This window comes from Tachyglossus aculeatus, chromosome 14, assembly GCF_015852505.1.
Source record: "Tachyglossus aculeatus isolate mTacAcu1 chromosome 14, mTacAcu1.pri, whole genome shotgun sequence".
Lineage (NCBI taxonomy): Eukaryota > Metazoa > Chordata > Mammalia > Monotremata > Tachyglossidae > Tachyglossus > Tachyglossus aculeatus.
The window spans coordinates 55,048,333-55,057,126 of record NC_052079.1 but is presented as its reverse complement, the minus strand read 5'-3'; the positions used below and the strand labels follow the sequence as shown (position 1 = coordinate 55,057,126).

Here is an 8,794-nt window from a genome sequence, read left to right as displayed (position 1 = left end):
ATAATTATTATTATAGTATTTGTTAAGCGCTAACTATGTGTAAAGCACTGTTCCAAGCGCTGGGGAGGTTACAAGGCGATCAGCTTGTCCCACGGGGGGGCTCACAATGAGGTCACTGAGGCCCAGAGAATAATAATAATAATAATAACGGTATTTGTTAAGCACTTACTATGTGTAAAGCACTGTTCTAAGCGCTGGGGAGGTTACAAGGGGATCAGCTTGTCCCACGGGGGGCTCGCAGTCTTCATCCCCATTTGACAGATGAGGTCGCTGAGGCCCAGAGAATAATAATAATGATGATGATGATGGTATTTGTTAAGCGCTTACTATGTGTAAAGCACGGTTCTAACCGCTGGGGAGGTTACAAGGTGATCGGCTTGTCCCACGGGGGGGCTCACAATGAGGTCACTGAGGCCCAGAGAATAATAATAATAATAATAATGATGATGAGGGTATTTGTTAAGCGCTTACTATGTGTAAAGCACTGTTCTAAGCGCTGGGGGGGTTACAAGGTGATCAGCTTGTCCCACGGGGGGCTCACAGTCTTCATCCCCGTTTTACAGATGAGGGAACTGAGGAACAGAGAAGTGACTTGCCCAAAGTCAAGCAGCTGACAGGGTTTTTTTATAGCCTTTATTAAGTGCTTACTATGTGCAAAGCACTGTTCTAAGCGCTGGGGAGGTTACAAGGGGATCAGGTTGGCCCATGGGGGCTCACAGTCTTAATCCCCATTCTCCAGATGAGGTAACTGAGGCCCAGAGAAGGTGAAGTGACTTGCCCAAACTCACACAGGTGGCAGAGCCGGGATTTGACCCCATGACCTCTGACTCCAAAGCCCGGGCTCTTCCCACTGAGCCACGCTGCTTCTATTTATTTTATTTTGTTAGTATGTTTGATTTTGTTCTCCGTCTCCACCTATTAGACTGTGAGCCCACTGTTGCGCAGGGACTGTCTCTCTATGTTGCCAACTTGTACTTCCCAAGCGCTTAGTACAGGGCTCTGCACACAGTAAGCGCTCAATAAATACGATTGATTGATTGATTGATTCTCCAGTTGTCAGCTGGGTGACTTCGGGCGAGTCCCTTCACTTCTCCGCGCCTCGGTGACCTCCTCTGGAAAATGGAGATGAAGAGCGGGAGCCCCACGGGGGACAACGTTTTGTCTATCCCGGTGCTTGGCACATAATAAGCGCTTGCCCCCGCCCCCCCCCCCCCACAATGGGACCACCTGATCACCTTGTAACCTCCCCAGCGCTTAGTACAGTGCTTTGCACATAGTAAGCGCCGAATAAATGCCATCGTATTATTAACAAATACCAAGATTCTGATTCAGGACAACGTTGATTACGTTGTGTCTATCCCGGCGCTCGGAACAGCGCTTGGCACGTAATAAGCGCCTGGCCCCGCCCCCCCCACAATGGGACCAGCTGATCACCTTGTAACCTCCCCAGCGCTTAGTACGGTGCTTCGCACGTAGTAAGCGCTGAATAAATGCCATCGTATTATTAACAAATACCAAGATTCTGATTCAGGACAGACGCACCGGCTGCCGCCCGCCCCCACGGGCCCGCCCACTTCCGCTGCCCGCCCGTGCGGACCCGCCCCCTTCGTCCTTCAGGACGCGCCCCCCATCCCTCAGGCCCCGCCCACTCCTTCCGTCGGGACCCGCCCCCTTCGTCCTTCGGGACCCGCCCCTTCTTCCATCATGCCCCGCCCACCCCGTCCCTCAGGACCCGCCCACTCCTTCCGTCGGGACCCGCCCCCTCCGTCCTTCGGGACGCGCCCACCCCGTCCTTCAGGACGCGCCCCCCCGTCCCTCAGGACCCGCTCACCCCGTCCTTCGTGACCCGCCCCCCTCGTCCTTCACGCCCCGCCCACCCCGCCCCTCAGAACGCGTTCACCCCGTCCCTCAGACCCCGTTCACCCCTCCTGTCAGGACCCGCCCCCCTCGTCCTTCACGCCCCGCCCACCCCGTCCCTCGGAACCCGCCCACCCCGTCCCTCAGGCCCCGCCCCCCGTCCCTCAGACCCCGTTAACCCCGCCCGTCGGGACCCGCCCCCCCGTCCTTCAGGCCCCGCCCGCCCCGTCCCTCAGGACCCGCCCATCCCGTCCGTCGGGACCCGCCCCCTTCGTCCCTCAGAACCCGCCCACCCCGTCCGTCGGGACCCCCCCTCGTCCTTTAGGCCCCGCCCCCGTCCCCTCAGGACCCGCCCACTCCTTCCGTCGAGACCCGCCCACCCCGTCCCTCACAACCCGCCCCCCCGTCCTTCGGGACCCGCCCCCCTGTCCCTCAGGCCCCGCCCAGCCCGTCCTTCGGGACCCGCCCCCTTCGTCCTTCGGGACGCGCCCCCCTCGTCCCTCAGGCCCCGCCCACTCCTTCCGTCGGGACCCGCCCCCTCCGTCCTTCGGGACCCGCCCCCTTCGTCCTTCAGGGCGCGCCCCTCCGTCCTTCACGACCCGCCCACCCCGTCCCTCAGGCCCCGCCCACCCCGCCCGTCGGGACACGCCCACCCTCGTCCGTCAGGCCCCGCCCCCTTCGTCCTTCAGGCCCCGCCCACCCTGTCCCTCGCGACCCGCCCACTCCGTCCTTCGGAACCCGCCCCCTCGTCCCTCAGGCCCCACCCACCCCGTCCCTCAGGCCCCGCCCACCCCGTCCCTCAGGCCCCGCCCACTCCGTCGGTCGGGACCCGCCCCCCTCGTCCCTCAGGCCCCGCCCCCCCGTCCGTCGAGCCCCGCCCACCCCGTCGTTCATTCATTCCCAAATTCATTCAATCGTATTTACCGAGCGCTTCCTGTGTGCAGAGCACCGGACTAAGCGCTTGGGAAGTCCAAGCTGGCAACATATGGAGACGGTCCCTCCCCGACAGCGGGCTCACAGCCTGGGAACCAGCGTGGCTCAGTGGAAAGAGCCCGGGCTTTGGAGTCAGGGGTCACGGGTTCGAATCCCGGCTCTGCCACACGTCTGCTGCGTGACCTTGGGCAAGTCACTTCACTTCTCTGAGCCTCAGTGCCCTCATCCGTAAAACGGGGATGAAGGCTGTGAGCCCCACGTGGGACAACCTGATCACCTTGTATCCCCCCAGCGCTTAGAACAGTGCTTTGCACATAGTAAGCGCTTAACAAATGCCGTCATCATTATTATTATTAGAAGGGGGAAGGTCTAGAAGGTCCTTCATGACCCGCCCACCCCGTCCGCCAGAACCCGCCCATCCCGTCCGTCAATCAATCAATCAATCCCATTTATTGAGCGCTTACTGTGTGCAGAGCACTGGACTAAGCGCTTGGGAAGTCCAAGTTGGCAGCATATAGAGACAGTCCCTACCCAACAGTGGGCTCACAGTCTAAAAGGGGGAGACAGAGAACTAAACCAAACATACTAGCAAAATAAAATAAATAGAATAGATATAGAAATAGAGTAATAAATCTGTACAAACATATATGTATATATACAGGTATATATACCTTGAAGGGTATATATATTCCCTTCAAGGACCTGCTGAGAGCTCACCTCCTCCAGGAGGCCTTCCCAGACTGAGCCTCTTCCTTCCTCTCCCCCTCGTCCCCCTCTCCATCCCTCCCATCTTACCTCCTTCCCTTCCCCACAGCATCTGTATACATGTATATATGTTTGTACATATTTATTATTTATTTATTTATTTTATTTGTACCTATCTATTCTATTTATTTTATTTTGTTAGTATGTTTGGTTTTGTTCTCTGTCTCCCCCTTTTAGACTGTGAGCCCGCCGTTGGGTCGGGACTGTCTCTAGATGTTGCCAATTTGTACTTCCCAAGCGCTTAGTACAGTGCTCTGCACATAGTAAGCGCTCAATAAATACGATTGATGATGATGATGATGATGATGACCCGCGCATCCCGCCCGTCGGGACCCGCCTACTACGTAGCAGCATGGCTCAAGCAGCAAGAAGCAGCCCGCAGCAGCAGCAGCAGCGTGAAGAAGCAGCGAAGCAGCACGGCTCAATGGAAAGAGCCCGGGCTTTGGAGTCAGAGGTCGTGGGTTCAAATCCCGGCTCTGCCCATTGTCAGCTGTGTGACTTCGGGCAAGTCAGTTCACTTCTCTGGGCCTCAGGTACCTCATCTGTAAAACGGGGATGAAGACTGTGAGCCCCATGTAGGACAACTTGATTTGTAACCTCCCCGGCGCTTAGAACAGTGCTTTGCACATAGTAAGCGCTTAATAAATGCTATTATTATTATTATTATTACGTCCGTCGGGACTCGCCCACCCCGTCCGTGTGGACCCGCCCTCTCCCCGCCCACTTTGTCGCCCCGACGACCGGGGTGACGAGAGGGGTCGGGGGCTCGGGGGGGCGGCTCCTCCTCCTCCCCCCCCCCCCCCCAAGGACCTGGGTTCTAACCCCACCTCAGCCACTTTCCTGCTATGCGGCCTTCGGCAAGTCACTTCACTATTCTGGGCCTCAGTTTCCCCATATCTAAAATGGGGGTTAATAACTATTCTTCCTCTACTAGGCTGTGAGCCCCATGTGGGTCAAGGACTATGTCCAATCTAACCATCTTACAACTACGCCAGCACTTAGTATTTCATTCATTCAATCGTATTTATTGAGCGCTTACTGTGTGCAGAGCACTGTACTAAGCGCTTGGGAAGTACAAGTTGGCGACATCTAGAGACGGTCCCTACCCAACAGTGGGCTCACAGTCTAGAAGGGGGAGACAGACAACAAAACAAAACATATTAACAAAATAAAATAATAGAGTAAATAGGCACAAATACAATAAATAAATAAATAGATTACAGTGTTTGGTACATAATAAGCACTTAAAAAATACTACAGAGAAGCATACTCTCTGCTATATACTATGCTATATAAAATACTATAGAGAAACAGCGTGGCTCAGTGGAAAGAACCCGGGCTTTGGAGTCAGAGGTCACGGGTTCAAATCCCGGCTCTGCCAGTTGTCAGCTGTGTGACTCTGGACAAGTCACTTAACTTCTCTGGGCCTCAGTTCCCTCATCTGTAAAATGGGGATGAAGACTGTGAGCCCCCCATGGGACAACCTGATCATCTTGTAAGCTCCCCAGCGCTTAGAACAGTGCTTTGCACATAGTTAGTGCTTAATAAATGCCACTATTATTACTGTTATTATTATTTTCTCTCTGTCCTTACTTTTCCCTATCCCTTCTCCTCCCCACCTCCCACCCTTCCAGCCTCTCTCTTCCACTAGCCACCACTTGATCTATCAATCCATCAATACTATCTATTGAAGACTTACAGAGTACTGGGCTAAACTCCTTTGCAGAATGACCATGGGTAAGTTTCTTCGCTTCTATGTGACTCAGTTTCCTCAACTATAAAATAAGAATTCGGTATCTGATCTCCCTCCTACCTGACTGGTGAGCCCCGTGCGGGACGGAGAGTGCATCCAACCTAATTAAATCGTATCTACCTCAGCACTGACATGTCGTAGTCATCATTTTAAGACTCTGAGTCCTTCTTAAAGGTCAGGGACCATGACTGACTTTGAGGTGTTCATAATAATAATAATAATAATAATAATAATAATAATAATAATAATAGTTATTAAGCACTCACTAGGTTCCAAGCCCTGGGATAGAAACAAGATAAGCAGATTGGATTCAGCCCCTATCCCACAGCGGGGCTCAGAGTCAGCGAGGGAGAGCAGGTATTTTTATCCTCATTTGCCAATGCAGAAACAAGCGCTCAATAAATACGACTAAATGAAGGAACGAATGAATGAAACTGAAACCTAGAGAAGTTCAGTGACTCATCCAAGGTCTCACCGCGGGTCGGCAGCAGAGCTGGGATTAGAACTGGGCCTCCTGACTCATAGCCCTTGGACGCTTCCTGCTTCTGGGAAGCCCGCCGGGAAACATACCCGGGAAATCGAGTTTGATTGGCAGCAAGAAGAATTAAAGGTGGACCAGCTGTTTTTACTCACCATCCTGGCAAGGGGCCAGTACAGTGCTCTGCATCCACTCATTGAGTGATTGATTGATTGATTTTGGAATCTATCTACCTGCCCCATTCTGCAGGGATTCATTCATTTATTGAATATTTATTGAGTGCCTAACGTGCTCAATAACGTCCCCTTTTAGACTGTGAGCCCACTGTTGGGTAGGGACTGTCTCTACATGTTGCCAACTTGCACTTCCCAAGCGCTTAGTACAGTGCTCTGCACACAGTAAGCGCTCAATAAATAAGATTGATTGATTGATTGATTATTGCCTCCTACTTAGACTGCAAACCCCGTGTGGGACAGGGACTGGGTCCAACCCGATTAACTCGTATCTATCCCAGAGCTTTGGGACATTCGTTCATTCAATCGTATTTATTGAACGCTTACCGGGCTCAGAGCACTGTACTAGGCGCTTGGGAGAGTACACTACAATAAACAGACACATTCCATGCCCACCACGAGCTTACGGTCTACAGGCGGGGATACAGACATTTATATTACCACAGGGAGGGTCCCCTGGAGAAATCATTTGGGCTGCAGTTGGAAGGATTTTGGTTAGAGCTTGGAAGGATTTCCTTCCTGATTACCTTTGGTCGGTTCCAAAATAACAACGCCCCCGACCTCCGCCCAACCCCGGTTCCTTTAAAGGTTAGTACAGTGCTCTGCACACAGTAAGCGCTCAATAAATACGATTGATGATGATGATGAGGAGGACCTGATTTTTTTTATCATCTTAATTCTCTCCTGGTTCTCCTCCGGAATCTCCGACTGCTCATCATCTTTCAAGGGTTCCTCTTCACACTCTCAACAACTACCTGTGGCGGTTTTCAAGCTTCTATTCTGGGTCCCCTCCCCTCCCCACTTTATGGACACTCCTTTCAATCAATCAATCAATCAATCGTATTTATTAGATGCTTCCCCCAGCCACTGGACTGGAGGGGCCCATGTGCTGATGGACAGGGGAAGACAGACCCAAAGGGAAGTAATCATAATAATCATTGTGGTACTTGTTAAGCACTTACTTTGTGTCAAACACTATTAGGCAGGAATATGTCTGTTTGTTGTTCCATTGTACTCTCCCAAGCGCTTAGTACAGCACTCTGCACACAGTAAGAGGTCAACAAATATGATTGAATGAAAGAAAAAATGAATAGTAAGTGCTCAACAAATGCCATCATTCCCCCTCTAGACTATAAGCCCCCTTCTAGACTCTAAGCTCGTTGTGGGCAGGGAATGTGACTGTTTAGGGTTGTGTTGTACTTTCCCAACTGCTTAGTACAGTCCTGTCCCACCATCGACCCCTGGCCCACGTCCTACCTCTGGCCTGGAACGCCCTCCCTCCTCAAATCCGCCAAACAATCACACTTCCCCCCTTCAAAGCCCTACTGAGAGCTCACCTCCTCCAGGAGGCCTTCCCAGACTAAGCCTCCCTTTTCCTCAGTTCCCCCACCCCCCCATTGCCCCGACTCGCTCTTTGCTCTACCCCCTTCCCCACCCCACAGCACTTGGGTATATAAGTACATATCCATAATTCTATTGATGTATATTAATGCCTGTTTGCTTGTTTTGATGTGTATATATATCTACAATTCTATTTATTGATATTGATGCTATTGATGTCTGTTTACTTGGTTTGATGTCTGTCTCCCCCCTTCCAGACTGAGAGCCCCTTGTGGGCAGGGATTGTCTCTATTTGTTGCTGAATTGTACTTTCCAAGCGCTTAGTCCAGTGCTTTGCACACAGTAAGAGCTCAATAAATACGATTGAATGAATGAATGTCCGTTACCTCTAATAATATCTCGTTCTCGCCTGTTCCGCCGTCGATCCCCGGCCCACGTCCTCCCCCTGGCCCGGAATGCCCTCCCTCTGCCCATCTGCCAAGCTAGCTCTCTTCCTCCCTTCAAAGCCCTACTGAGAGCTCACCTCCTCCAGGAGGCCCTCCCACTGAGCCCCCTCCTTCCTCTCCCCCTCCTCCCCCTCCTCATCCCCCCACCTTACCTCCTTCCCCTCCCCACAGCACCTGTATATATGTTTGTACATATTTATTACTTTATTTATTTTACTTGTACATATTTATTCTATTTATTTTATTTTGTTAATATGTTTTGTTGTCTGTCTCCCCCTTCTAGACTGTGAGCCCGCTGTTGGGTAGGGACCGTCTCTATACGTTGCCAACTTGTACTTCCCAAGCGCTTAGTACAGTGCTCCGCACACAGTAAGTGCTCAATAAATACGATTGAATGAATGAATGAATGAATAACCATAATAATGATGATGGCATTTATTAAGCGCTTACTATGTGCAAAGCACTGTTCTAAGCACTGGGGAGGTTACAAGGAGATCAGGTTGTCCCACGGGGGGCTCACAGTCTTAATCCCCATTTTACAGATGAGGGAACAGAGGCATAGAGAAGTGAAGTGACTTGCCCAAAGTCACACAGCTGACAGTTGGCAGAGCCAGGATTCAAACCCATGACCCCTGACTCCAAAGCCCGTGCTCTTTCCACTGAGCCACGACTGGACTCTCCCAAGCCTACAGTGCTCTGTACACAGGAGGCGTTCAATAAATACTATCGATCGATGTCACTCAGACACTTAGAACGGTGCACAGTATACAGAAGCAGTATCATCTAGAGGAAAGAGTACACACCTGGGAGTCAAAGGACCTGGATTCTAATCCAGCTCCATCACCCGTCCGCTGTGTCACCTTGGGCAAATCACCTCACATCTCTGGGCCTCATCTATAAAATGGGGATTAGGACTGAGGGACAAGGACTGTGTCTAATCTGATGGCCTTGTATCTCTCCCAGTGCTTAGTTCAGTGCGTGGCACGTA

At 51.8% G+C, this 8,794-nt stretch overlaps 1 protein-coding gene across 1 annotated transcript in view; it reads right to left on the bottom strand.

The window, feature by feature from the left end:
• Positions 1-494, bottom strand: part of BRD1 (bromodomain containing 1) — an 86,525-nt gene extending 86,031 nt beyond the window's left edge. Inside the window, exon 1 of the mRNA XM_038756174.1 lies at positions 472-494. The gene's annotated coding sequence lies outside the window, so the exon portion shown is untranslated. The remainder of the gene's footprint in view (positions 1-471) is intronic.
• Between the last annotated feature and the right edge of the window lie 8,300 nt (positions 495-8,794).